The sequence below is a fragment of the Adiantum capillus-veneris genome, chromosome 11 (genome assembly GCF_014529385.1).
Source record: "Adiantum capillus-veneris isolate H3 chromosome 11, ASM1452938v2, whole genome shotgun sequence".
Lineage (NCBI taxonomy): Eukaryota > Viridiplantae > Streptophyta > Polypodiopsida > Polypodiales > Pteridaceae > Adiantum > Adiantum capillus-veneris.
Window position 1 is genome coordinate 6168181 of NC_140941.1, and position 8792 is coordinate 6176972.

The window sequence follows — 8792 nt, forward strand, 5'->3', positions numbered from 1 at the left end:
CAGGTTTGCATCAACGTTCGGTGTCCTCATGTACGAGATGCTGATCTCGAGGCCCGACATAGCAGCTGCAGTGGGAGCATTTGCAGCAGGGTTGATTAGTTGTTCGATGACTGATCTCGGCATAGAGTATAGGGGAGGTTTGCAGGTATTGGACCGATACTTGGCGGAGTGCATGAGCTCTTGTAGACTCTTTGCAGAGCTTGGAGCTAGCTCTGTGTGGCTTCCGCAGCGGGATGTTTTTCTATCAATAGAGCCGGATGCACCAGCTCATCGAGAGTCAGTGGGCATAGGTTGAGAGAATATATCACCTTCTATTAGTTGTGCACTAGTAGATCTTGCTTAAAGGCACATTGGCCTTTAAGTGGGAGGTTGTTGGGGTTAAGGCCTATGTGCCTTGATTGGTTGCCTAGGTCATGGGCACCCGCCCACTGTTACCCTATACTTATAGTGAGTATATTGTATAGGGGGAGCTGCCACTTCACAGTCTCCCCACCCACATCGTGTGTGTGTCTCCTTCTCTCTCTCTTGCTCTCCATCTGTGGTGCTCCCCGATCTCCTTCAATGGCCATGGTTTTACTGTCGGAGCTGTCGAATGAGCACTAGCTGCTAGTGGACGAGGCGTGCGAATCTGAGATGCCTTGGCTTGGTGCTACGTCTTTGGTGGTCACACGTACTTAAGCAGCCTCGATCTTATAACTGATCAGCGCGCGCCATGGAAGGCTTGCTGCCACAATGATAACAATATTGTAAGGAGTTCGTTTGTTTTCCGATGGTAGGAACTAGCAAAGGTGGTACTGCCCATTCCTTGTTGCCAACAGAGAGCTCGTATGGATCTGACTGACTGGTTAAGAGAGAGTGGTTGCATCAAGTGAGGGAGAGAAGCGGGATGATAAGGGTGGGTTGGCAGACGATCACAGCCGCAATGGAGTGGTTGGAGACTGCATGCGGCCACCGAGTGATGAGAAGTGGGGCGGGGGGATGGTTGAAGATGAGAGGGAGAAAGATGGATGGCTCCATGCGAACACATGAGAGAGAGAGAGAGGGAGAACTGGTGGTTGTCAAAAGAAAAACTGGCAGAAGAATATGACGGGGTCAAGAGCTGATAGCGTGTGGCGGCCGCAACAAAAGAGAGAGTGTGTGAGAGACAAAAAAAAATGGCAACTAGCCGCCTGCATGCCCTTTGTGGGTGTGTGGTTGTGGGTGCCATGAGCAAGGCAGGGTGCAGACCTCAGTTTGGATGACGCCGGGGTGATGCACAGCCCAGTGTTGGCATCCAGCAACTAAGGAGGGAGAGAGTAACGTGGGGTGCGGGTGTGTCCAACAACCGAGACAGAGAGAGAATGCAATGGTTATAACGAGCTAAGGACGCGATCGAGAGAGAGAGAGAGAGAGAGAGAGAGAGAGAGAGTTTGAATGCGCCTATGTGTGGCTGTGAGGTGATGATAGTTGCTCGTTAACGCACCACAGCTGCATGCTGCATGGTAACTAGCCGAGGAGAGGGAGAGAGTGAGGCTACTGTTCTGCATGCGCAAGGGATGGAGGGGGCAGTTGGAGGACTGAAAGTGGTGTACGGCTGTGGGTGTCCCGAAGCTCGTGGTCACGAAGGCAGCTAAAGCGTGCTCTAGCGGCATGAGTTGGTAAGGGTGGGGAGTTGCGTCCAAAAAGGTGTGGGTAGCAATGATTTTCAACAGATTGGCACCGTCGTGAGAGAGAGAGAGAGAGAGAGAGAGAGAGAGAGAGAGAGAGAGAGAGATGCAGGTGCAGTTTGTCGGAATAACTAGCTGAGAACGATATATATGTATATATATATATATATTTATTTAAAGAATGTGTGTGAGGCTGGGCTGGTGCATGCCGCCCTCAACTAATCTTGTAACTGGCACTCCTCCTTGGTTCTGTGCTGCATCACTAGCTTAGCGGTTTGTCATGCTATGCCTTTATCACTAGCTTAGCTTCGTCTGTAAGCAGAATGACCTTCTCAGTACATGCATCGGAAAGTCTCACACGCATTTAGTCGTGGTTGAGCTTGCCCTTTTGGATAGGACTGATTTCTTCCAGTACTAAATGGTTCTCACTCGCAGCGATTGCTCACTTGATCACTCGGTCACAACACACTTGCTATATGGCCTCGAAGCTTAGTTCACTCATGCAGACGAGTATATCCAGTATCTGGATGCTTCTCATCCTATTGATTTGGCACCTTCATCACCACTTCTTGAAGGCGATGCACATGCAAAAAGGAAACTCGCCACTTATTCTTGCCATTGCAGGTATGCACAGTGTCGTCACCCATCACGGCAATCGTTCTTGGTCAACATCGTCTACTTGGACCAGACCAACATTGATCCTTTGACACAGTAAACTTGAGCCACGAATAATTTACTGGCGTAGTTTCTCACCGGGATAAGTTTTTTCAATGATTTGACGTCAAAGATCTCTTCTGACTATTCGTAAAACATGTTTATTAAGATTCTCGACCGATTGTTTCTTACGACGAGAAGGAGCCACAAAATTTTAAGATCACCACCTTTTGTGCGCTTGATAGCACTTTCACTCTAAAGGATCTATTTTCTCTATTATATATATAATTTACAATATGGTTAAAATGATTAGAACTAATTAACATAATTACACATGCAATTATTAGTACAAAAAGATCTAAACAATCAAGCCATGCTTGTGCATCTCATATACAAGTATAAATATCAAGAAAGAAGTTCAAGAACAAAACAAAAAGACTTAGCTCTGGTCGTTGTGATGATTACTGTAGACATCCGACCGTAGCCTATGCTCTGATACCACTGCTACATACGGAAACATGGCTGCCCTCCAAAATACCCAAGATAACGCAATATCTAGCATAAACTGACAAGCCTGCATACTTGGCAATTCCCATAGCATATAAACCGCGACGTATGTGAATAGAGAGAGACTGCGAGCAGAGAAAAAGAGCACGTGTAGGCGCACCTCCTAAAGTGGAGTGCTACGCCAGCACGGCGAGACAGAAGAGAGGAGAGGGGAGAAGAATACACAGACACTGGGTGCAATCTCCCCCCGTGCAAGAGTGACCATTTCCCTCTTGCACGTGTTTGTTATATAAATTTCTTGAATGGTCAAATTGGTTACAAACTTGCCGGCCGAACATAATTGGCCAAAGCTCATAAAAGAGCACTTGAATAATAAAATGTACAATGTATATATTTTCATTCGCATAGGCCTAGCTTGGTCCAGTCTTTTCCACCTTCAGCTGCAATAAAATAGTAAAATATCAATTCCATAACAAAAGCTTCTTTAGCAACCATTGCGAGTGCTAAAAAACAGGAGCTTGGTAAGAGACATCCCACTTGCCCCAAGAAATGTGAAGAAACGTTGTGTTGGATTCCTAAAAAACTATTGGAAGCCCAAGGCTACTATGAAGGAAATGATCAAATCTGGGTGGCAAAAAGTAAATTGTGCTCTTACCTATCACCTGACGCATGTGAACTCAATCATGTAGCTCCAAAACAAATTGAAGATCACGGAAAGGAAAAAACACCAGAGCTAGTTTTGGTACCAAAGAAAGAACGATTTGTTCCACCTAGCTCAGGAACAGGGAAGTTAAATGAAGCTTCTTGCTCTTCATGTAGTTCATATATGGAAATAGAAGCTTCATTACAACCTCCACCTACCATTGTACATATCCATACAATCCAAAAAGAATTTGCACCTCCCGTTGTAAGTTCTCCACCTACAACAACGTTGCAAATAAAATCATGGAAGAGTACCTTACCACCATTGCAACTAGATGAAACGCATAGGGCGGTCAAAAACTATTGGTTAAAGCCTTCACCTATAACAACTTGGAACAATTGGTTTCAAAGGGTGACGACATCGTTCCAAAAGGTATGATCTACCCAGGGAAGGGGGGAGTGTTTGCTGACATCCATTATTCACTTGCTTCCTGTTAACCTTCCTCCCTAACCTCTCAATCTCCAATCTTAGGGAATGTATATATAAAGCCTTATACTCACAAAACAAAAATAAAAAAGTAAATGAGCAAGAGCCACCAAACAAATATCTGGAAACCTACGAGTTCTATACATAACACAAAATCATAAAAACGCATTATGCACAAAGACTCGACCTTTTGACATGACCCTTATAATTTTCACTCTAACCATCATTTATTTGTGTATACAAATATAGCTAGTACAATAGTCATCCACTCCTACCTTGGGTGAGAGGTACCCTCTTTACTTTGTACAAGTGTTTCACATAGTCAACGTGGTGCTTTCATGTGAATGGGATCTAGTAGATACGCTAGCATGTGAGAGGAATTTTGAGGAATTAGAGTGGTTGACACGTCTCTTGCCCACGACTGATCCATACTTACTAGAGGACGTCACCCCAATTGCACAAGACTACCCTCTTGACCAAGATGATTATAGGCGTTTAGTGATGTTCTTAGTGAACATTTGTGCCTCTAATGATGAGGAAGAGTTACATGATTACACAGATGGCTTATATAGTCTCACGGATAATGTCTTTGTTTTCTTGATGATGACTAGGAAAGGGGCTTAGCCCTAGGGTTACCTCCCAACCTCTACAATATTCTGTTCTCTTGACTCTCTAGGGGTATGCAAATAATTAGGTTAGGGTTCCTTATGTTGTTTGATTGTGTTCAATAAGGGTTGGTGCCTCTTCCCACTGATGTGCCTCCTAGAGGTACTCTTTGTGTTTCCTAGGGTGTACACGAACGTGTTGTTGTTTTTAGGATTTGGACCTTCATGGAATCTTTCTCTCGTTTACTCTTCAAATCAAGCGTGATCATCAACACAAACAGGTGTTTCTTGACCATTAGCATTGCCCCTTGTCTTTGTTTTTGCATCCATGATTGTCTGCTTCAAATGTGATTGGTAGCACAATAATCTGTACATTTGCTTAGATTAAACATTAGATTCTATATAATTTTTTGTCACAATCCCTTGTCTAGGTTTCAGGATCAAGCAGTCTAACTAAGCTATTTTGACCAAGGTAGGAGTTAGAGATCTTCTATTAATACCATGGGGAATGTCTTCCTAATATCAATGGCTACTTTAGGTCTTAATTCGATCTAGGCAGCATTGTGTGCAATGTACTAGGGCTTTCTAGTGGGCTTAGTCCTTATTGACCTTTAGTGTGTGTGTGTGTGTGTGTGTGTGTGTGTGTGTGTGTGTGTGTGTGTGTGTGTGTGTGTGTGTGTGTGTGTGTGATCGAGCATTGCAGCAACATCGGCGGCGGCGGTGAGGCGGTAGAGCGTGACAGCTCCTTCCTTTTCATAGCATAGGATCCTTCATGACAAAAGCATTGAGAGGTGAGTGACACACCATTGTTCTTTGAGCTTGCTAGGACTCTCTAGCTGTGTGTTTGCAGCCTTTCAAGGCTCGCACACAGTGCACAGGAAAGTTCCCATCCTTCGACACCTACGGCAAAGTGTACACCACCGAGTCTATTTTACGCATCCGCCTCTCGTTTGGTGCCCCCACTGAGGAGGGCTTTGTGAAGACCTTTAGTCAACAAAGAATAGCGATGCATGCCATCAATCATGGATGAGTTTCTACAAGATTTTTCAAATTGGAGGACTGAAGAAGAGGAGACTATAGGAGCACTCAAGGCATTCATCGGAGTGCTACTGCCAGGTTGTAGCTTCATCGATATCCGAGAGGTAAGATCCCCATCTCACATTGCTCGTGCTAATTACAAATCAAGAGCATTAAGAGGGAGGGCTACAGAATGTCATCACTGCTATCAACCAAAGAATTTTGTCAATGAGTACCGCCAGAGGAGGTGAAGAAAGAACGATGAGTTTTGCTTTTGCAAACCGCATCATCACTCTCACATCAGTCATATTTTGTGTAGCACCAAGTGTTTTCTTTCCAACAGTCAGAGAAGAGTCGTCAACTACATCAACCACAAAGTCCAAGCCACAAAGCCTAAAGCATTTGATAGAAGCAAGTGGACCTATGCTCTCTCTAGGCCTAGAGAGTTCAAGTGAAGTCCGACCACCCAAGCGTCACTACCGCATGCAAAATGAAAATCCGATTGAGGTAGACTCTTCTCGCCCAGTCTGTTTTGAACCCAATACGGAGGATTATGTGGACTTCAACAAGAGGCAGAGGCCTGTGGTGAAGGTGTCACCTCGTCAACACTTAAGGTATGCAACTCTAGTGGTCAAAGCCTTGCCCTACACCCAACATGGATAATCACAATAGGCCAAAAGTTTTTGTTTTTCGCTTCTTGCAACACATGCATGTAAACGTCTACATTGATAGGAAGATATTCTACCAACAAAATATGTTTTTTCTATTCGGAGCAGAGATGCTTGATGAAATCCTTAGATTCCCACGTCCCATCATCTTGCCCATTCTTGAATACTATCATTCTTTTTATGTAAGCATCTTTATTCTATTCTAGCCTTGCACTCTTCTTAGCTCTTGCTCAAGTTTTCCACCAATGTATAAACCTTTATGACTCACTAAGTCATTCCAAAAGAACAAAAAACAAAAAAAAATGTAATTGTCTGCTCATCAATTTACTACCATGGCAAGTGTCTCTTTTCCCACATTTAGTGGCAAGAAGGGAGAATACATCACCACCGATTTTTTGGATAACTTTGACATCGCTTGTGTGGTTTCCAACAAGGATGATGATGCCTCACGGTTATGAATCTTTCCTCTACTGATGAAAGTAGAGGACAAGTTTTGGTACAATGATTTGTCCCAAGCTACCAAGGATGCATGGGACTTACTACGTGTTGCATTCGTGAAGAGGTTTGGTGGAGGCACAACCTCAAAAACGTTATGACAGCTGCTGACAAAGTTAAAGCAGGGAGCTTTGCTAGAGTATGCCACTTACGGATCCAAGTTTGTGGATTTGTGGAAGCAATGGGTTGCCTCACTGGAGGAAGATGAAAGAGTGCTTAATTTCCTGAAGAAGGATCGTTTCATTGCTGGCCTATGGTTGTCGCTTAAGGAGAAGGTGAAGGGGAGATTCCCTAGAACGTATGAGTTGGTAGTGGAAGTAGCCCGCTTTAAAGACAAGAAGCTACATATGCAAGCAAGAGTCAACGAGTCATAGGAATCAAGCTCAGTCCAACTAACCCCAGTAACTACAACAGCTACTTAGAGGACCCAACCACAAGAGGCATCAAAAGAGCAACAAGACCTGTTGAGCTGTATCACTACTCAGCTGGAGAATCTGTCTGTGCATTTAGTGCTACAATTGTGGGGAAGATGGCCATGGCATGTATTACTGCCCACACCCAAGGAGGTAGAATTTCAACAGAGGAGCCAGACAAAACCAGATCTCACCATCAAGAGCAAGACCACCACCACCAAGGGCACCACAACATGCACCACCAATGAAAATCCTACAACCACCTGTTCAACCACATCCACCACCACCACCACAACCTCTCATTCCACCCTTACCCCCACCACTAGCCGACAAGCAAGCAGTACGTGTCATTAGTCTTGAAGATTAGGGAAAGGAGAAGGATATCAAGGGAGTGACAAAAGGTAAGACCAAGGTTAAAGGAGTAGATGCCATGGGGGTAAAGAGAGCTAGGCATGGTGAATCTTCCCAAAAGGAAAAAAAGATGAAAAATAAAGGGAAATCTAGCAAAAAGCCGTCTAAGTCATAACATAAAATTGACATTGTAGATTTCTCTTTGGGTGAATGTTCTAAGCCATATGATTTGGTTCAAGATGTTTCTGTGCAGGGCTCAAAAATCACATGGCCCCAGTTACTCCACCTAGTACTTAGGGTGAGGAGACAATGGACAAAGATGGTTAGCACAAGACAACCAAAGCGAAAGATAGTTGGGGTTATCTCTGGGAGGAATCTAGATGGCATACTATCGGTGATGGACGCTCACATCAAAGGGCAGCACATCTCCAAAATCTACATCGATGGTGGTGCACAAATATGCATCATGAGTGAAAAAATGATGCACCGTTTGGGTTTAGAGGTGAGTAGGCTGGCACCATGCCAAGCCAAAATGGCAAATAATGTAAAAGTTTAATGTGTCATTGTTATATATGCAGTTAAGATGAAGGAGTTCAACGCCGAGGTAGATGTGGACATCGTTGTCATGCCACACAAGGGAGAGGGATATCCTATCATTTCTATGGAGGCCTTGGCTTATGGCTATGAGAGCTAAGCAGGACCTGGGACACTAGCATAATTTAGATGAAGGATGCTTTATGACATGAAGATAGGTTGGCAATGCAACATGGATCTAGAAACCTCTGGGGATGAGTCTCTTCCTCTCCGTTTCTCTCCTTCTCTCATATTCTCCTTGTGTTGTGTGTCGACCCGTTACCATGCGTCCTAGCCACATTCCAAGGTAGGTGGTATCCCTATTGAGTACCTCCCATGATGAGGCCTTCGTGCATAGTCTTGGTGTAGAGGCCACCGGGTTTGTTTTGTGCATCAGCCTCTCAATTGCTTGCCATGTGTAGAGTTACACTCACACTTGGAGGTAATTTAGGTAGGAAGTTTAAAGATATCTTGCTTTGTGTAGAGTTTACTCACACTTGGAAGTTATTGAGATAGATTAAGTGATTTTTAAGAGTGAAAGCTCACACTTGAAAAAAAAATGGTATTTATAATTTAAAGAGGTTGAAAATTTATGTTTTTTGAAAATGATAGCAAATATAGTAATGTAAATGGTATGAGAGTTTGATTTTAGATGTGTATTTAATAAGTATTGTTGTTTGAGTTTGTAGATCTCAAGAAGATGGTGAAAGGATATGAGTGGAGCTACGTAGATG